The sequence below is a fragment of the Catharus ustulatus genome, chromosome 6, assembly GCF_009819885.2.
Source record: "Catharus ustulatus isolate bCatUst1 chromosome 6, bCatUst1.pri.v2, whole genome shotgun sequence".
In the NCBI taxonomy this organism is placed as follows: domain Eukaryota; kingdom Metazoa; phylum Chordata; class Aves; order Passeriformes; family Turdidae; genus Catharus; species Catharus ustulatus.
Window position 1 is genome coordinate 31687161 of NC_046226.1, and position 10350 is coordinate 31697510.

Here is a 10350-nt window from a genome sequence, read left to right on the forward strand (position 1 = left end):
AAGTGCCTCATGTGTATATTGTTTCCATTAAACCTCAACTGCTATTTGCATATAATAAATGATGTATAATTTAATTAATTCATCCCATAAGTGTTTGCGTAAAGAATATGAATATAGCTTGTTATTTTGAGTATAGAATGTAAATATGTCTTTAAATTTGTAACTGGTTTGTTACATCATATTCTCGTAAGTTGACATAGTAGATAACACCATAAAAACTGTTCCAATGTTTTTCCTGTAATTACCTGATTAAAACTATCTTGAAATGAAAAAAATAACATGTTTTCCATTCTGTGTTGGGATTACTCAGAACAGTGCAAATGAAATGAAATGTTGCAGCTCAAGAACAGAATAAAAACAAGTAAATACGGGTATTACCTTCAAACTCCAGCATCATTCATTGTAGGAACCATTTGTAAGGGTTGTTATAATGTTTTAAAGAAAAGTGGGCTTATACCAGTTTGCTTTGTATGCACAGCAGTATTCATCATTGACATCATGCTGAGGAGGTCAAGATTCCTTTACATAAAACATATATATCTGAGTTCCCACTTGACCCCATCACAAAAATGCATATCTCTGAATATAATGCTAAGCTTTGTGTAAGCTACAGAATAAGAGATACATCAGAAAAGGAAGGGAAACTAATCAGTCCACGAAGAAAAATGAATAAGTAGAAATCTGTGAGACTGTAATTTGAAAGTTCAGTGGTCAGGGTTTAGGATAGATTATTTTAAATTGAATTGTATTCGCCTCTAGGTTTTACAAATGCTTTGTTATTGGTTACAGCCAATAAAGTAATTCTTCCTGTTCATTTGATCAGTTGCTAACTTGAAGAATTTTTATTGCCAGGTGTAAATGTTACATGGAGTATAAAGTGTAGATACTTGAGCTTTTAATTGATGATGTGAAAATGCACCTCTACCAGGGAAATGAAACAGACAAATTAATTGAATGGCAAATAAAGGTGAAGAGTTATTAGGCAAAATTATAGAACTATGTGAAAAACGCATATGAGGAAAGTAGTTCAGCATTAAACATGATTTCATACAATTTAGAAACCTCGTCTTACATCTCAGACAAATCTACCTTAATGTCACGGTTAATGCACAGTCTTCTGGGTTTGAACAAGAAAAAAGGATAGGTAATGAGTCCTTGTTCTTTTCTTTTTCTTGTTGATTTCTTATTCTTTGTTCTTCTTTATTTCTGTTTTTTTATTTTGTGGGTATTGTGGTGGTTGTGGGTTTTGTGGGGGTTTTCTGTTTCTTCTCTTTTTTTTCTTGTTCTTTTTTTATTTGCAGCTGAGTCAAACTCAGTTGCTGGAGTTCACAGGGCTGGTGGCCAGTTTCTAAAAAGAATTCACAAAAATATCCAAGTCATTGAGTAATTAATAGTCAGCCCTTTGTATCACTGTTTCCTGAACCTTTTGGCTTACTGTCATGGATTGCTATAGGATCCTGTGCCAGAACAGAAAGACTTCAGTCTGTAGGACTGTATCGTCACTTCCATAATTTGAGAACACAAGCTGTAATTTAACAGCTTGGAAACAGACATAACAAGTAAATGAATGACAATAAAAAATAATCCGCATTTTATACCTTTAATTAGAGATTGGACAGTGTGTATACACACACAATGGGATCTGACTTAATTGTACTTTGAATAATACATACTGTGAATCAGTAACAATACTTGGTTTCACCTAGAAGGAAAAGGGAAAAAAAGAGATAAATCAGTGCTTCAAGAAACTTGTATCTAGATATTCATGCCCTGCCTTGAGGGGTTTGGGAATATTTGAGAAAATAATGTCTTTGACAGAGTAAGCTTCTCAGATTAATTGTGATTTCAGCTAAGTGGTGGTTTGGCAGACTCCAGGCACATCTCAATACCCACCAAATTATATCCGATGTTTTTAGCAATATGCAATTATCTATGTCAGTTCAAGGTAATGCACAGGAACAATTATTTCATGTTTGGCATTTGCTGGTTTTTTATTTTTTAAACCACCAACAAAAACCTCTTCTGCATTCTGATTTTGAGTAATAGAAATCAGGGTAAATAAGCTAACCATATAATAACTGTTTCAAAGAAGAGGAGACACCCTTCTAAATGTAGACTCAGTACTGATCAATCAAATCTGTTTCTGTGGTCAGTGATAAAAGTAGCTATAAGAAAGCCTGTTAAGATGATTAAAGTTACTTTGTATGTAAAACTGGCTTTGAGTTGTGGGCTAATCTTCCTCACCCCAATACTGCAAGCTGTCCAACCACTTCTGTAAGAGCTCTCTCCTTCCAGTACCACATTTCTAGGATACAAATCTATTTACACCTGATGCCTCCTAGCTCTCTGTGTATGTAACTTGCCATTTTGTATCCCATGTAAACAAGTGGTGTAGTGAACTGCTTCTTTCTAACTGAAAATAAGAGAATGTTGTTTCTGAAGTTGAAGGGGGTTGTGCAAACATATTGCTGCTGTCATCAGTTATCATTGCCCTTCACTGGAGCTGGCTGTCTCACCTGACAATATGCTTAGGTGCTTTTCTGTTGCTTATATTGCCTTTGAGGGAAGTGTTACAGTGATTTTTTCCTGTCTTTTCTCCATAACTTTTTCCCTTTTTCTTTCTGTGTGTACTAAAGTTGTCTTCAACTTTCTCTGCCAGCATATAGAGTTTTTACAGTCTGTGTGATCTGATGATGATAGCTGCTGCTTACTAAATGCCCATTATAAATAGTATTTAAAAGTTGTATTGGAAACATCACAAGAGTTTGAAATACTACATCACTCTCGAATATGGTAATGCCAAATAGTTGTCTCCATTAGGTGCACATTCAGGCGCAGGCTGACCAATACAAAAAACTGTTTTCCAAGTCTGAGATGGTTTTACCCATGTTTACTTTTGTCTCTTGCCTATTTGCATTTAACTGTTTAGAAGACGGGTAGCAGGCTGGATTCTGCAAAACATTATTGGGCAACTCTTTTCAAGGGGAGCAGGAAAACTAAAACACTGAAGCTCTAAAAAACACTTGGGTTTGCTCTCTTGCCCTAACAGTCACATCAGTAATAGAGTTAAATAATTTTAGCCATTATTGGAACTATGTTGGCACCAACAAAGTGGAACAAATTAGTTTGGGAAGGTTGTCACTGTTGGCCTTCAACAGTACTAGAGACACTTGAGTCACCAGCTGTGCAGGATGCACTATTCTTGTTTTCTGTAACTCTACCACTAAGTATTAAAAATGTTGCTTATGAAGGAGACAACTTTTTTTCTTTCAGGGCTGCTTCTCTCATGAGAATGTTGAATGACTCTTCCTGCTTCCTTGGGTTTAGTGGTCTTCTGTTAATTCTTGGAAGCCTGGAAATTGGTGGAGACGTGAGAAGTGAGAATGGTGTTCCCTGCAAGACGAAGAGGTATACTGTTGGACAGAGGTTAAATTATCTCTGTGGAATCATGGGAATAGAGAGGGAAAGAAGAGGAAGAGGAGCATCATCTGGACCCTGCTCACAAAATTAATCTCTTCAGGATGTGTTGAAAAGTGATGCAGCATTAACAAGAAATCTCAAACATTCTGACTACAGCTATGCAGTTTCTGATTTCCCAAGTGCCTTTTAGTGTACCTGAATTAATAAGTAAAGCCTGATACAGTCAAGGTCCTGGCTCTTCCATAACAGGCAGTGTCTCAGAAATCTGCCAAGTCATAGTACAGAACACTCATCTTTGTACATGATGCATGTCTGGGATTTGCGCAGATGAATTGATTGGTATTGAAGGTTAACTGCTGTCCAGACATTTTAATTAACAATGCTGTTCTAAAATGGTGGTGCTATCCAGACTTCTGATTAATTCCAGTTTGTGGCAGACTTGCACGGATTTTTTATGTTAGCTACATTAGTAAACTTATATTTCTAAAGTCATAGCTCTGAAGGCTTTAGTGCATTTGGAGCCTGTTAACCAGAGAAGTGATGAGTCTCCATCCTCAGAGACATTCAGAACTCAATGAGGCAGGTCCCTGAGTAATCTGCTCAAGCTGACCCCACTCTGGGCATTTGAGGTTGGACTAGGTGGTCTCCAGAATTCACTTACTGCAGCAGTAATTCTGTGGCCTTTCAAGAAAATTACGAATTTTGAAGAAGCAAGAGAGTGTCAGAATAAGTGATGTGATTTACTGCCTGCTAAATCTGATCTCTAATTTTGAGGCAAATCCTACTGTTAATGCTTGAATATTACAAGCTATGATCGAAGGATTGTCATTTTAGTCGTGTCATCATTATAACTCAATGTTTTTCACTGTCAGAATTATTAAAATATGAATATATTTCATGAACAAAGGTTTTTCAATATAAGTAATAGGTATTAGCATGGTATTGAGGTGAGGGGGAAAGCTAAGTGTTAGTAAGCTTAAAAATATTCACAGGTGTTTGCGTAAGTACTGAACAGCTGCTTCACATGCTCTTCTGGCACAAAAATGTTTTCAGAGATTTGCTAACTTCAAGATAGTTTAGTTTTAAAAAAAAAATAATCAGGACCTCCAAAACCTTTTCCAGATAACCAATCTATCTTAAAAGCACCTCTAAATCCTGGCTGGAATCTGGCTGGGGCCTGAGCCAAGCAAGGTAAAAACGCCTGTGCGCAGTATATTTTGGAAGGCACACACATCTGCTCAGGCTGAAGCATCAGCAGCAGGGTGAGACTGGATGTGGGTGAGCAAGGCAGATCTGGCAGCTAGTCAGTGAATCTGGGACCCTGTACCTACTACAAAATTTAAATTGTTCTTAGTAACCAGAGCCAGAGGATGGGTGGGGACTTGAGAAGACTGAGTCATTCTCCTTCATGCCACTACTAAAAAATCGAAATAATGTTACTGCACATAAATATTCATCCCATTTTTAGACAGACATTTTTCTCAAGTGGTTTCTAGAATAGATTTTAACTATGTAATTGCCAGTTCATATTTCTTAGTCCTGTTTCTCTCTTATGAAGTTTAGAAAAATGAAATATGCTAAAAATTTTGGCCCTTTTTGTGTTTCTGGAAAATTCAAAGGTACCTGAACTGCATTGTTTGTCTTACTGCCAATGGATTCCTACTAGTTTACCTCCAGCCAGCAGTGAGGTGGTAAGTCTGGCTCATCAGCTTACTCAATAACATGCTGATTGTGACTCAAGTTTTTCCTGCACTATCCTTAATGACTTCATACTCTCTCTAGCTTTTCTCTCCATTAATCCACCAGTGTCTCCAAAAAATGCTGAATTACTGCCTAAAGTTTCTCTTCCTTTTAGACCTGTCACATCTTTGCTTTCCTCTCAGTCCTCATTTGTTCAGCCTGATACCTTGAACTGGCTCACGTTGACGTGTGGTGGTAGTTATCTCTACTGACAGTATTTTCCTTCAGTGTTTATTAATGTATTTTCTTGGTAAATGCTATGTGAGGCTTTACAGTAGTGTAAGGAAAGTAAAAGGATTTTCCCTCAAGATCCACCAAAAAATCCCCTATTCCTCCCACAAGGTGGCAATTAAGCTAAGGGATGGTGGGAGTGGTTATGCTGGTTGTACTTTTCCATGCTATCACTCCTCAATCTTGCAGTAATATACCTTTGGCACCAGAGTTAGGATTGTAAGGAACTGGAGCTGTAAGACTCACTTTGACTTCACACCCTGAATGTGTGGCCCAGATGTATTTACTGAAATTCCTTCACTGCAGCAGTTATCTCCATTCCCTCTGAATTTCTCTAACATAAACATTTACATTTAGAGGGAAAAGTAGAGTGAGGGTTAGCAGATCTGTATTATAAGTTTGTTAGGACAGTTGCTATTACTTGGAATAGTTCAGAAAATGCTCAACCAGTTGACTTTTCTAGAGGATATAGAATAGTTTCTTTCAAACTAACCTTTGCGATGTGCTTTGCCCAGTGCAGGTATTTCCTATTGGCTACATATCTGCTGAAGAATGAGATAGAAGTTACCTGTAACCATACCCCTGGGATAGGCTTCAGTGACATCTTGAGTGCCAAGCTGCCTGCACTGGGAAACAGCTTATTTCAAGACCTTGCTCCCTTGATTTGTATATTTTTTCAATCTTTTCTTAAGGGCTTGCACTTGAGCATCTACTTTGAATCTTCTGAGGAAGATATAGAAGCCTTCCCCTCCATGAAACAGGCAATCTTAAGGTTATACATGGATTCTTATACATAAGTGGAGTCTTTTTGTAGACCTGGACAGAACACCACCTGGGTTTGCTCTTTGATTCATAAGTAGCATGTATTAAATCAGTGATGGGTTGCATTAGTATCATTTATCCACAAATGACCTTTAAAAAATGTAGGCCTCCTTATCAGGTTGATGGCTAAAGGACTGTCCTTCGCAAGACATCAAAGTGATACAGATTTGTAAATGGACAAACTAGGTCCTGCTATGTATGTGGGCCTCTTCTGGGATTGTTTGCCTTCTAAAAAATTTTGTGTATGTGAAAAATCTCACCTTGTGTTATCAGTGATTGGACTGTAGAAAAGATCTTCAAGCATGCCCAGTTTAAAACTGCGTGTGTGGTAACTCGACGTAAGAACATTTACATGGAACTGCTCCCACGTGTTGCAAAGGTCATTTAGGAAAGGCTGACATCATTAATGATTCATGTCTGCAAAAACACAGCCACTGACACACTATCACAACATCACTTGAGATGAAAGTCTTGGCTGTCAGAGCATTTGGTGAACACACTGCCAGGACTTGGTGGAACTTTGACATCTGTGATACAGCCCAAGAGGAATTTCAGATTGCATATTTACATGGATTATTGAATGGCACCTCGTCAGCTGCAGTTGTCTTGCAATGATCTTTTCTTCCCTATTTACACTACATGGTGCAGTTAATGCTTAACTATATCTCTGACTTTGAAGATCAACTCTACTTGCATTAATCTCACCAGCTGCTGGCATGCTTGGATAGTCACTTACTAGACTTTAAACAGCTTCTGAAATGTGGCTGGTAGCAACACGCTAATAAAATTTTCAGTGAGTTCTTTTCTTCCTTTTTTTTGAACAGTAAGTAACTTGACAATAACACATCTACAGCAACAGTTTTAAAGAAGATTTTGAAAGACTGTCAGTTCACTCTTACCTTGATTTCTTACAAAATCGGAGAAAGCTAGTAAAGAGGTAAGTATCAACAGGTGCTGCTTACTGTCAGTAGGCATAATCTAGCTATGTTATTCATATATCTATATATAGATAGATATAGCTATGTTATGCAGAGTTATTCAAAAGCCTGCCATGTCGTCATGTAGATCAGCACAATACCTGAGAACTTAGTGTCTTACCTTTGACTTCTTTTGATACTCCTTTTGACTGTTATATCACAGCTAACAGTAATTTGTGCTGTCAAATCAGGACTGAAGCAAAGATCTTTCCCAAGCAAGTTTTTTTCGTAGTATCCTCCCAGTCAAGTATATATTTGAATACAGGAACTTAGAGTGATCATAAATGTAAAATTGCTTTAAATATTAACTGGGCTCATATACAGTGTGGTGAATGCCAAGGATTGCTGCGTGCACAGTCTTGGTTTAATCCAAAAACTTATGCTTGCTGAAGACTTTTATATCCAGTATGCATGTCAGTGAGCAAGCAGCAGTTAATCAGTCAGCTAGATAACACGTAAACTATGTCTTACAGTGGTTTATTGACAGTCTTCCTCAGGTGAAATAGCTCCAGATGAGTTATTAAGGGCTCATGCTATAATCTGTATAAGTTTGTTTCAATGTTTTCAAGCCATTAACTGACCAGAATAAGAAAGCTGAGCTGGGATTTACCTTAGCAGCTTGGTATTCAGCCTTGCTCAACCCCTGCATTAGTTCTGCTCGTCTTTTAACTCAAACACAGTCATTTCAGCTCTTCTACCAACATAAATATTGCATGCAGCACTCTGCAGAGGCATGGCATGAAAAGTTTCTTTTCAGCTGAGAAGAGCTTAGTGAACCACAGCATGTCCTGAGGAATGGCAAATACACCCAGCCTGATGTTGAAGCAAATTGTGGTATCTTAAGCAAAATCTCCATAGCCAGGTAAACAAATTGTGGTGTCTCAAGTAAAATCTCAACAGCCAGGAGGTTCTGCTTCTCTCCCACCACCAATCACACCCTAGAAAAGTGTTTTGGGTTGTTCTGTGGTTTTTTGTTCTTGTTCTCAGCCACTTGTTTGCTTACATACATTGTTCCCTGAGCAGCAAATTTAGGCTTTTATGATACTTGCCATTAGAAGAGCATCAACTTTGGGAACATTTGTAGAAGTGCCTCATCTATATGCACACTGCTTTAGAGTTCTTTTGACAGTGTCATGGACAGCTCTTTTAGGAGATCTGTTATAAGCCTGGATCTTCAAGAGCAAACATCAGGCAAGAACATGACCGCTATCCCTTGTAGTCTCATAGGCTCCTGTGCTGTGACTTGAAGCCTCCTGACACTCTGTCAGAGATGGAGTTACACCTCATCTCATCACCATTCACCTCAATGATGAAATTGCAAATCTTCAAATCTTGTGCTACGATGTACAAACCGTGACAGTTTTTTTCCAGTCATTCCCTATGAATAAACAGGAAAAAAAAATTGACAAAAAATGCTACTCCTAAACAATGTTTCAAGAAAGAAAAAGCATATAACAAGGTTTCCATCAATAATATCACACATAATATCTTTAGTTGTCAGATTAGAGGACAATGTACCTTCAGCTTGAGGTTCCAGCAGAGGAAATCCATCTATTCATTTTGAAATGCTGAAATGTGATTACTTGGGCTTCTTGATCTTATATTCTTCTTTTTACACCACCTTTTCTTCTTATGTCAGAGCTTCCATTGCGACCCCACTCACCATTTAGTATTTTCATTATTTAATTACATTAATAAGCACTACCTGCACAGCTTTAAATTATGAAAGGCTAATCTAGCTTTCTGCCACTCCCCTTACACATCCTGACAGGCCAGGTGGGAACTCCATACCTGCTTCCTCCGCCACCAAATATCCCAAACACCCCAAACACCTAATCTTTAAAAGCTGGATTACAACCTGGAGAACAGCCCTGTAAATATGTGACCCTCCCATGCACTGGGTTCCAATGACCTTGTTGTGCTCTGTTTTCAGCTCCCTTTTGGATTGTGGTTGTCCCAGTTCCACTTTGCCTCTTTGCTTGCTTCAGTACATCTATTCCAGCTGGTAACAGGCCTCTGAGTTTTTCACTGCTCAATGAATGAACCACATTGATAATGTTTTTGCAAGTTGCATGGAGAAACCCTGTTGTGCTTTTCCTCCCTTACTCCCTCTGCTGTAAGAACCTTGCATAAATTTGTGTCACTTAGTCATACATGAATAAGACTCTTTCAGTGCCATAGAAAAAAAAAAGTCATTGAAAGGCCAGTTATGAAAAATAAAATTAATGTCCCTTAAATCTAGTAGAAACTGTATATATTAATTTTTAAACTAGATCAGCCCTTTAGCTAGTAGAACTTCCTATTTAGGTGCTGTTATTGTGCCTTACATTTTGAGTAAAGCAAAAGGCATGGATTACAATTTATGGAATGAGGAATGTCAACAGAGAATGTCACTGAATATTTCAAAAATTGCTTTAACCCATAAGTGGTTAACATTAACATTTGTTTAGTGCCAATGAAGTTAAATTTATGTGGCACATAATTTAGGAAATTGAGTAGGCAGAGAGCTGGTGGATGCCTTTTTAGTATAAAAAAAAAAATGTTCATTTTCCGTTAAACACTCACACATTTGTCATAGCAACCTTGAAGGTGGCCATAATGCTAAGCAAAATAAACAGTCCTAGCATAATGTTCACTGTAATAACATGTCTCATGAGCTAGTTCAGTACTCCTTTTTATTACCTTATTTTCATTGCTCATTCACTGTGTTGGAGTTCTGTTTTGTGGTTTAATCATTATTACATCATTTTCCTTTCTTAATTTAAAGGTGCTGCCCTTTTCCTGTCATTCCATGACACCTCTTTACTACATGCACGTATCCCTCTTAATTTGTTTTATTTCTTAACAGTGAGTTCTTTACTCTATTAGTTCTCAATAAAAACTAATAGTTGGGTAATTTTTTTTATAAATCTAATTAGACTCTGCTTTGTCATTAGGAGAAAAAAATGCAACAAGAAGGACAACAAGTAAAGGGCAATACAGTTAACCAAGTATGACAGTACAAAATGCATAGAAAGGTTCTTCAAAGTCTATCATATTGACATCTGTGCAAAACAAAAAATTCTAATATTTACAGCTAAAGTTCATCGAATTTCATTAATCTTGGACAAAGCAGCCTACATTTTGCATGAATTATAAGTTTAAAGTAGAAAAGCTGTTC